Raw genomic sequence first — 12,165 nt, 5'->3', positions numbered from 1 at the left:
GATTAAATCATATGGAAAATCATACTATTATGGTAAGTTATAAATACAGTGAAACCTCTACCAACGGACACCTCTATAAAGCGGACACCTCCCGTAACGGACATATTTTGTCATCCCCAAACACTGTAATAGAAAAAAAAACATATTGATAAACCTTTCTAAAGCAGACACTCTCTAGTACAGACAGTCTTTCCTGTCTTCTATAGGTATTTACCTCCGTATTACGGACACTTTCTCTAGAAACAAGTTGGAAAGTGCAGTAAAAATACATTTTTAGTAATTCATACATGTGTCATCAAGGAAGCATTGTGACATTTTGCCTCCTTAACTGGCTGCTCAGCAACCCAGACAAAGTCTCTGTTTAACAACACTCATGTCCTTTGCTTGCATCCACTCCCACCCAAACTGTTTTAGACAGAAAAGTGTTTGACAGTTACCCACAATTTGGGATGACACGTTATGGTACTGTTCCGCTAGAATCTGTAAGCAAGCAGAAGACAAGTTTGGTATTTTTGGCCCGCAGGTACACATATTGTCTGAAAAAATACACTCCTGGACTGCAATTAACTGCTTACAAATTAACCGAAAATGTAGTAAGTAGTAGCAAGTGTAAAGAGCAGAGAAGTATATCGTCTTACTTCCATGTTGTGCCTCGAACATAGAGTATTGGGTGGCGGAGGATAATTCAGGCATTTTTGTAATATTCGTAAATACATGATTCATGCAAAAATATTTGTTTTCTAATTGCGTATTACCTTGTTTACTAATTTACTAGGGATGGTACCGAGACCGAGACTAGTCTCGGTCTCGTCTCGGTCTCGTCTCGAATTATCGAGACGAGACCGAGACCGAGACGGACTTCTATATACCGAGACGAGACCGAGACGGACTTTTAAATACCGAGACGAGACCGAGACCGAGACAGACCTCTATAAATCGAGACGAGACCGAGACGAGACTTAGGTCAGTCTCGAAAGTCTCGGTCTCGTCTCGAATATTGATATTGATAAATACTAAAATTGCCTTCACTCAAAATTTGTTTCGTTACTGTGTTAGATAATATGAGAACGGTTGACTGATGTACAGTGGCGTGTTTAGGGGGTGGTTATCGGGCTCAAACCCCTCCCAAAATAAATATGTGATAATTATTTGCATTGTACGTACAACGCAAATGTTTCTTACTCGTTCCTCAAGCCTCTCCCGAAACAAAATCCACTGCTGGTGCAAATAGAATTCTCTCTCTCTCTCTCTCTCTCTCTCTCTCTCTCTATATATATATATATATATATATATATATATATATATATATATATGGTAGCGGTGCCTTCCAAGTCCGCTCTGCATGGGTTCCCGGGGCCCAACTTTAATTTTAAATGGAAGCAAGGGGTGAGTGGTACCTCGTTCGATAGATCTTGAAAAACTAAAAAGCGTTGTGGCAAAAGATCTTTCATATCGGGCACTGTATTCAAAATGGCCGCCAAGACATGTTGCCTCTATCAGATACAGTAAAACGTGCAGTACCACTAATATGAAAACGGTTGAACATAAATGAACCGAACAAAAACTCAAATAGAAAATGTCATGTGGCACATCGACTCATATTGTCGCGGAGACTCCCAGAGCCACCCTTCATGGGGGCCCAGGGCGCAACTTCAAAATTGTAAATGGAAACATAGGGTAAATGATACCTCGTTCGACATATCTTTAAAAACTAAAGAGTGCTGTTGCAAAAGATTGTTCATATGGGTCACCATTTTCAAAATGAGCACCAAGACATGGTTCCTGCATCAGGTAAAACGTCCAGTATCACTAATATGGAAACACCAGAACAAATATTCGAATAGGAAACCACAGAGGGTATTTATCATTCTATAACTCGGGAATATTGCAACAGTCGAAAAGATGATTAGAGTGAAAGTGCCATAATGGAAAGAAAGAAATCTAACTCCTAGAAAATTATCGCTCCAACCTCACTCCGTAAGTGAGTGAAGCGCGAAGGATCGGTGAAATTGCAAATGAGAGCCTTAGTTTTTGCAAATTGTATCTACGAAACAAAGTTATTTGAAATGTGTTTTTATAAGAGATAAATGCCTCTGTAATGAGATAAAGTATGTAAAATTCTTGTTAAATGGTATCTTCCATTTTGATTGCAGGCAATGGTTTGATGCAAAAATGAATCAACTGAAATGCGAAAGAAATTTGTCGGACAATGCAATTTTAGAACAATGTTTACAAACGTTGGTTTGTTCAACAGTCGTCTGCATGATATTGGTTCGCTTCTTTTCCTTCTATGTCTTCTTGCATGTGATAGAATATGTGTTTCACTGAGATGTCCACAGTTACATTCCGAATAACTTTCAACGGCAATTTCAGTTGTGATCCTTAGTAACGAAACGATGCAGATATGTCCCAAAAATCTTACACGCAATGCGTTGATTTTTCAGGGGCGAAAGGCGGGTAAAATGTTGTTAAACTTGAATTTCACCTTATTTTTATTCACCTTATTTCACTTTATTTTTATTCATTATAGTACCAGTCATTTGTACACACAAGTGTTTCAGACAAACCATATCTATTGCAAATAAAAAGTGAGGTTCTCATTTGAGATTTTACCATTCATTCCCGCTTCACCTACTTACGGACAGAGATCGGAAAGATCATTTTCTATCAATTCCTCTTTTGCATCATGTCAATTATACTTTAATAATCTTTTTTTCCGTTGCATTATATTCGAGCCGTGGAATGATAAATACCCTCTGTGCTTTCCTATACGAGATTTATTCTGTTCATTTATCTCCAACTATTTTCATATTAGGGGTCTAGTGGTACTGGACGTTTTATCTGATACAGACACCATGTCTTGGCGGCCATTTTGAAAACGGTGACCGATGTGAAAAATCTTTTGCCACAACACTTTTTACTTTTTAAAGATCTATGGAACGAGGTATTACTCATTCCATGTTTCCATTTAAAATTTTAAAGTTTAGCCCTGGTACCCCATGAAAGGCGGCCCCGGGAGGCGCCGCGACAACACCATTCGGTGTGCCCCATGGCATTTCCTATTTGTGTTTTTGTTCGGTTCATTATGTTCAACCGTTTTCGAGATATCTCCGTGGAAAGATTAAAATGGACCATCCTGTTTATATATATATAGCCACGGACACAGCATATGATCAAGGGGAGGAGCTAAACCATGGTTTCCCGCTTTATCCAGTGTAAAGAAAGTAGGATTGAAGCCCATTTTATCCAGTGCATACCTGAGTGTTAAGGGGGCTATAGTCCCTATAGCCCTCCCCTAGGATCTGCGATATATTATATATATATATATATATATATATATATATATATATATATATATATATATATATATATATATATATATATATATATATATATATATATGCTGAAATTTTGTACCAAATTGGGAAATTCTTCTTGATACTCTGCAATATCACTAGATAAACAAGCAATGTTGCTAAAGCAAAATAAAGTTTTATTTTCTCAAATTGCGCTACGTAAAGTATTACATATTTCTAATTTACTTATTTAACAAAACCACAATAGCCCATACATTATATATGTAGCTTGGAAATCTCTAATAACTCAAATGGCATGGACGGTGTAATACGCATCAACTGTACCTTAGCGTCAAATACTGTGATCATGGTATAATATATTTCGAATGAATGAAGGAACAAATTTATAAGAAATGGAAAATTTAAATGTTTCTAAAGACTTTACTTCGAAAACGCGCTGACATATCACGTCTCATCATGCAGATGCTTCCAAAAGACTTAAATGCTTATAACGCCATCAGAGATACCAAACACATTGGTAGTGATTGTTGTACTGCTTAAAATGACGAATTAACAGTTTTTGGTGGTTTTAATTACAAGTCACAGTTACATTATTTTAAGCAGTGTTACCAACTTAAATAGATAGCTAAATATTATTCTAAATATGTGCAAATAACGTAGATAAACTGCAAAATATTTTAAAATTACTCGTAATTTGTTTTATGGTGCAAGAATGCTTTCAAGAGACGATGTTTTTCATAGTCTTTGGGCTACTTATAATGTGAATGTTTAAATCTTCGTTCCAGCAATACATGTAAATGCAAATTGTAACTGAAATTAAATGTAACTGATACATTTTCAGTAACACTAGTTGTTCCCCCTAAGCCTTAGGCCTGGTGTACACTTTAGATTAAGACCGTGCTTAATTAAAAGTTCTAATTGCACCCTAATTACATTTCACTTGCTTTAGTTTGACCACCGACCACTTCAAACTCGATCCATACCATATAGCTATATGCAATTATTCAAAAACTTACAGTTAGTAATACACAGTGTTCACTTTTGTTTTGTTTTGTTTTAGTTTAACGTCCCACAGTTATGCTAGGGCGGCTAAAGGAGACGTGCAGCTAATGATTATAGTGGAATCCGAACCACTTCGGTCGTTCAACTTTATCCCTACCGGAAATCGAACTCGGGACCACGCGAACCGAAATCAAGAGTTCTATCCGCTAGACCAAATGGGGGTCCTCACATTGGGTTGATTTAAATCATTCATTACTGGTTTGTCAGATCCGATGATTAAAAAGTAGCGTGTCTGTACTCCGAAAGTAGCGAATTCGAACTATTTGTAGCCCAAATATATAGAAATGAATGCTGATGGTGCTAATGAAATGATTTAATATGAGCTGGAAAGTGTGCTGGACGTATTGCAAGAAGAAATTATGATCGATGGACGAAAACAATTCTAGACTGGATACCACGAGACAAAAACAGCCTAGGAAACCTCCGCATACAAGAAGGTGTGACGAAATCAAGAGCCACTGAGGAGTAACCTGGAAAAGAATTGCCCAAGTTAGATAGTTGTGGAGAAGAATTGGAAAGACCTTCATCCAGCAATGGATTGATAATGGTTGATTATGATGACGGTGATGATTTTATTATATCTGGACCTCGGAGGTAAACTAAACCAAGTCATAATTTCGTAATTTTACAGAAGCGAAAAACCGGTTCCTCAACTAAGACTAAATATATAACTTTTACTAGGTAAGGTAGGGTAAAAATGGATCCAAAATTTAATGAAAATCATAGAGCGAAAAAGGTATTTTTGACTGTTCAATCCATCATGTTACAGCAAAACTACGAAGAGTAATACAAAAGAAAACTAGAAAGTTAAGAATCACTTGTTTTGGCGAGTGAGAAAAAATAGATACAGATAACTCGAATTACCTATATACTTATATAATATGTATGTCCATGTTTCGCAACTAATTTTCAATCAATATAAAATTTCAACGTAATAAACGCAAGATTAGTTTTCTCGAATCAAGATTGCATGCACCATTGAGAGCTCGAGAATAAGATTAATCTATATTACGGCACTGGATATGTGCTTACGTAATGCATTACAATCTTATGAACTTGTATAAGAACAGAATGCACTTAAAATGAGACGCGAACTATGCGAAACATCGGACTTTGAATCTAACTTGTTTTGTGATCCAACTCGAGACCTCACATAGCAAAGATGAGTGTAGTAGCTCCCACCACAAGGTTTAGGACGTTCGTGTTATAAAGTGTCAATTAAACACGGAGATGTGAAACGCTAATAAAGCATTTCATCAATTTCAAACAAAATACGTATATTCTAGTAATAATTTACCCTATTTGTTAAGATAATGAACGTTATATTCTGTTTTTAAAATTACAGTCAAAGCAGAATGTATTGAATAATGAGAAATTGTAAAGTTTCAATTTCGGTACGATTAAATACATTCGTGTTGCTATGTGTTGCGTTATCCGTTAGGAGGTATTGAACAATTCTGATTCAAAGGAAGGAAATAAACTACTGTATAGTACTGTGGTTAATTTAATAGAGTTTAATTGTATAGGCAGTTCTGAGGCTATTTGAGACAAAGTCTATTGCTGAAAGTGAAATATTGGTTCTATTATGGTTTTAGGGTGATATACCCACTGATCATTGAACCTGGAAAGCATTAGCACTAGCAAATTAGCTATGAAGAAGTACACCATACCATAATTCTGTCAAAATGAAAGGAAAAAATAACCGGAAACGACAGACTATACGAGAATAATACTTTCACTATTTTAATTTCACACTATTTATTTCGAGACTTTCGAGACTTTCGAGACGAGACCGAGATTTGGTACTCGAGACCGAGACCGAGGCAAGCATCTGTTGACCGAGACGAGACCGAGACCGAGACTGTGAATTTTTACTCGAGACGAGACCGAGACCGAGACCGTTATTTATCAACCGAGACGAGACCGAGACTGTACAAAGTCTCGTCTCGTCTCGTCTCGATACCATCCCTATAATTTACGTCATAAAATATTGAAACCTCTCTATGGCGAACACCTCTCTATAGCGGACAATTTTTGATTCTCCATGGCTGTCCGCTTTAGAGAGGTTTCACTGTAGTACCAAATGTTGCCAGGAGCAATAAAAACTCATATTATACAAAATTAAATGAAAAGTCATGCCTAACTTCGCATTGCAGTCAGTCCATAATGGTGCGGAAGGATATAAAACGAGACGAGTCGAGTCGAAAATGAGGCGAGAAGTACTTTTCAAATTGGAGATAGGGCGAGAAATAAGACAACACTCGTCTCGTCTTCGAAGCGAGAATCGAGACGAGACTAGACATTTCCTGTCTTGTAAGCAACGGTAGTTTACCCAAGTATTAGGCTAAGCCCAAATTGAAACGTGTCTATAGCACGTGTACAGCGAACGAGCAAGCGTGCTCTTTTTAGTAACTTACAGGACTTAAATAGAACAGCGCCATTGGACATTTCCATTAATAATTTTTGTTATTGAGTTATAAAATATTTCAGAGCTAGCTGATTACGGAAAACAGTTCCTTTCGCCCATGCGATGATTCTAAGTAGTGGAAATTTGCGATTAAATTTCGGTCTGTTACTGGTGCGCTTAAAACAAAAACCGACATGTTTGTATGTCATCTGTCCGTTCAGGGGAAACCTATCTGTGCCACTCAGTACGGAAACGGGTTCGAGAAAGATACGATGCATATTTTTCAAAGTGTGTACGACGTTGCTAATAAAAATAATAATAATAATCAATAAATAAAAAGTAACAGAATTTAAGGCTTCTTTAAAAAATAAAATATTTTTTCCTACTGTCAAGATGTTGTTTCCTAACAATGACGTCATATTACAGAATGATGATCTACTCATTCACACAGCTTCAACGTCGCGGCGTAGTTTGTGTAACATTGAAATTAAGTTGAACACCTCTCTGGCCCGCCCAATCCACAGACTTAACACATAATTGAACATTTGTAACCGGTTCAGATACACGAATCCGGTCTGCCTGAGCGATGTACTACATGAGAAATGGTGTAATATTACATTTGCTACCATTCACGACCTCAAGGACTGCATTCCATGTTACATCAGAGCTGTTCTGAGGATAAAAGGGGCCTAGGACAAATCTGCCAATTACCAAATGCGCCAATCGTGAAAATGGACAAATCTGCCAATGGACAAATCCGCCAATGGACAAATCTGCCAATTGACAAATCTGCCAATTACCAAATCTGCCAATTACCAAATGTGTCAAACGCGAAAATGACCAAATGCGCCAATTGTGAAAAAGGACAAATCTGCCAATTACCAAATCTGCCAATTACCAAATCTGCCAATTACCAAATGCGCCAAACGCGAAAATGACCAAATGCGCCAATTGTGAAAATGGACAAATCAGCCAATTGACAAATCTGCCAATTGACAAATCTGCCAATTGACAAATCTGCCAATTACCAAATGCGCCAATCGCGAAAATGACCAAATGCGCCAATCGTGAGAATGGACAGATCTGCCAATGGACAAATCTGCCAATTGACAAATCTGCCAATTACCAAATCCGCCAATTACCAAATCTGCCAATGGACAAATCTGCCAAAGGATAAGTCACCGAACTATCATTTTATTTTAGATGTATTCTTCAATCATCATCCTACAATATTACGAAAAAGAAGAAGAATTATTTATGAAAGAAAGCGGAAAAGGGTATTTTAATTTTGATGTGTTCTACTTTAATTAATTCGCAATTATGTTTCAAAATGAATGTTTACTAATGTTGGTTGTTGGAGTTTAGTATCCCATTGCTGTACATAGGTTATATGAGACGTGAAGTAACGCGTTTGAAATGAAATGAAATGAAATCTTTGAGTTTTACGTCCCACGGTTATGCCGGTTAGGCTAAAGGAGACGGTGATTATGAGAGATGAGTGAAATGGTGGAATGAAGAAAGTGGGAGGAAACGGGAGAACCCCGAGAAAACCCACGAGCACTGTGTTTGTCCACCACAAAGTTCACTTGGCGGAGGCTGGGATCGAACCCGGGACCCCAAGCACCAGAGGTGAACGCTCTACCACTGAGCCACCGCGCCCCCCTAGTAACGCGTTTGAATTTTAATGCCCTCTTACTAGGAATCGAACCCGAAAAGACTAATGTTTGTTGTAATTATTCGATAGCCAACAAATAATTTTCAGAGTAAGTTTCTCTTTATGTAGTTCATACGTTTAAAGTGGATTGAATATGATCCAAGATTAGTTCATATACAATGAAAATTAGTATAATTGAGTTCACTTCGCATCTATTAGTAAATACACATTAGTAACTGGTGTTTTGTAACTTTTATGCTTAGTGATTTTGTAATAATTTTGTGATCCTGATTACAGATTTCTAAAGTGAAAAATATTAACTGTTAACAATCGGATTGTACCTTTTGTTACTTGATTTCCTCTTAACACTGACACACATATTTCCAAGAATGAAGCGCGTAGTTCTAACAGTCTTCCAATGACGAGACATATATCATTCCATTGATAATATTGAGGTAAACAAAATGTTATACATGCGTGTAAAAACCCATGTAAACTTTTCTAGAACATGTAGTAAAATATCGTATTCGTAGATATGAACATTGATGCTCTGTTACAGCTACTTGCTGATATAAAAGTGAAATTGAATTACATCGTCATTAACCATGCACACTGATCTTGGAGATTGGCCTCCCTGAATGTAGATATCTTTATTCGAATTTGTGACAAGGAAATACACATATTTCAATGCCTCCTCAAAATTATACAGAAGTCGTCGTCGCTGTCATTAAGATCTTTATTACACCAATTCTAAGACTTCATTTCTCAGTTAATGAGATATAGTCCACACTGTTGATTGATTTTCTTCCTTTAAAAGTAACATTGTCAAACACATTATATATGTATAAATCGATAAATCACATCGAACCAAATAAAATGAGATGCTCGAATACAAGTTTAGTTTATATATATAAAATATGCTGCACTAACAACTGTATCTTTCGTTGCCAATAATCAGTGACAGCTTTCATTCATTGTCCTGGCAGTAGTGAACTAGCAGTTTCCTTGTCTTTTCGTAAGGTGACACATACACTTTTTCGAACATGATAGCTAGTTGTAATCGTAGGTAATAACAATCAAGTTAATTAAAAAGTCTTGGTAATAAGTATTTTCAAATTGGTTAAAATGGATCCGAACCTGTTTTCGGAACGGGTAATTTGAATAGGGACATCAAAATATAAGCCGTCACTTTAGAATCTTTTTAAAGAAAATTACAAAAGTGTTTACTTAAAATATTTACTTTATATTTTACAAGGCTATGAAAATATTTCTTCACATTGTTTCAAATATTCACAACTTTCACAATTACAAACTAGAATTTCTCACCAAGTACAAGATCGTATAAAAAATAAATACCAAAATTTATAGTTGTAAAAGAATATTTTCTGTTATAACTTTCGATTTTAAAATTCACGACTGTAAATCAGGTCAAGAGGACAAAAGTTACTTGTAATATGGGCAAAGTTCCTACAATCTAAGAACCCCGCAAACCTGACTTAATAAATTATATATATAAAAAAAAAACTATATATTCTAAACGTTCTAAATAGAGTACTCAAAAAAGATCTTAAGATACGTGTTTGCAAACCAGTCATGATTATACTAACTACTGCTTACTTATTAACGATGTTATTATTGCTAAAATAATTGCGTTTCTTCTTACTTTCCTTATTCATTTTCTGTTAAAGATTATAGCTTCTTGTTCAAGACTTTTTATTATTAACTTTTACCGACTGTATTTTTCTACTTATAATAAGGAATACATATATTGGTTTATTTCGAAAATATAAAAAAGAAGCAGACATCCGCTTAATGAATTAGGTCAGCCATAGACAGGGCTGCTCGTAGATTTTATGGTCTTTTACACAAATTCTATGAGAGGTCCAACCAAACTTGTGAAATCTCCATCCCCGTAAAGGTCGTCAGCACAGTTGCAACTTCGTTTTTGTTGAAATAGTCAAGTAACAATATTTATATGGTTCAAGTCCTTTTTCTTTATTATTTCTTCTACTACTTTTAAATTTGAAAATTGAAAGAGCTTTTGTGTAAAGTGTATCCCTCTCATAGTGGGCTACTTACATGATGATGCACCACAGGCACTTCGTCGGTAACTTCAAACTTGAAATACTCATAACGGAATAAATTGAGTTGAGTTGATGTTAGTTTAGCGTCCCTTTCAGCAGCGAGGCTATATGAGACGTGGACCTACTGATTAACGTGGAATCGAACCCGGGTCTCCCACGCCAAAGGCGCGTACGCTAACCGCTTAGCCACGGAGGAGCTCTCATAACGGAATAAACAAAATAAACAAAGAAAAGAAATAAACTGGCTCCCCAAAGACCCGTTTTTCCACAATATTAGCCACGGTTACCCCCTTTGCGGTCATATTAGTAAAGAAACGCAGTTTGTCCTTTACAAGATAATATTTCCTCGACATACGTTTAGATTCTTTTTAAGAATAAATAATATACGATAAGCCAACACATTACTCACATATTTATCTTCGTATTCTCTTGTATTTCTTTCATTATAATATATTCATGGGCTTATATAGATTGATCCTTTGGAACAAATGCTATAACTTCAATAAAAGTATTACAAATTGACTACTTATAATACAACATATATAAAGTATATATATTCTCTTATTATTTGTGTAAGTGTTATTTTCTTACATACAATTTTTACTTTATGGTTTTCAATGAATAGGTTAGGTTCTCTAAAATAACGATGTGTATGACATGTTCCCTTTTCTGTACTTATAAATTTATTCATACAAAACTTAACATTTCGACTCATATTTCTTTGATTTGCTAACTAGTTATATATTTTTCATTATTCATTTCGATAACCTGAGAATAGTTGTAAACTATAAATTTATAAAGTAAGTAGTCATAACTTCGAAATCAACATGTTTTCTTCTTCCATTTCTCATTCAGTCACTTTCTTTTAGAAAAAAATGTATTGTGTCTTTTTTACAATTGCAAACGTAATATAGTGTCACAATGATACAATTTAATGGCATATAAATATTATAATGTCTTATAAATGTTCGTTAAAATGTCATACATTAAAGCTTATACATACCACGTTTTTGATAAAGTTATTACAACCCATTATGTATCAATAGTGGCGTCTTAGGAAGAAGGGCAATGCATTGTACGACATTACATTAAGTTGAGGAACCGGTCAAAACCCCCACAGCCAAAACACCCACACTCAAGAAATGTCAAAACGCCCACACAAACGGTCATAACTCCCACACAAATGGACAAATCTCCCAAATACACGAACGGTCATAACCCTCACAGCCAAAACCCCCACACTCAAGAAATGTCAAAACACCCACACGATCGGTCATAACCCCCACACAAATGGACAAATCTCCCAAACACACGAACGGTCATAACCCCCACAACCAGAACCCCCACACTGGTAATCGGTCATAACTCCCACACAAATGGACAAACCAGCCACACATAGAAACGGTCGCAATCCCCACATAAATGGACAAAACCCCCACACAAATGGACAAAACTCCCACATGGAGAAATTGTCACAACTGCCACACAAATGGACAAAACCCCCACACAATCGGACAAATCTCCCACACTCTGAAATGATCCTGGTTGTATGTCTTGCCCTTGTACTTTTTAATAACATTTTTTATTCCACTTAAACTGATGTTGCAACTATTCTTCTTGCACTGTTTTCTAATGACAGAA

At 36.1% G+C, this 12,165-nt stretch overlaps 1 protein-coding gene across 2 annotated transcripts in view; it reads right to left on the bottom strand.

Moving 5' to 3' along the window:
- The window catches only part of LOC145670459 (vascular endothelial growth factor receptor 1-like), a 246,967-nt gene that overhangs the window by 88,407 nt on the left and 146,395 nt on the right, over positions 1-12,165 (bottom strand). The gene's annotated exons all lie outside the window — the stretch shown is intronic.

This window comes from Thermobia domestica, chromosome 14 (genome assembly GCF_964235325.1).
Source record: "Thermobia domestica chromosome 14, izTheDome1.hap1.1, whole genome shotgun sequence".
NCBI lineage: Eukaryota > Metazoa > Arthropoda > Insecta > Zygentoma > Lepismatidae > Thermobia > Thermobia domestica.
This window is presented reverse-complemented; position numbering and strand designations above follow the sequence as displayed.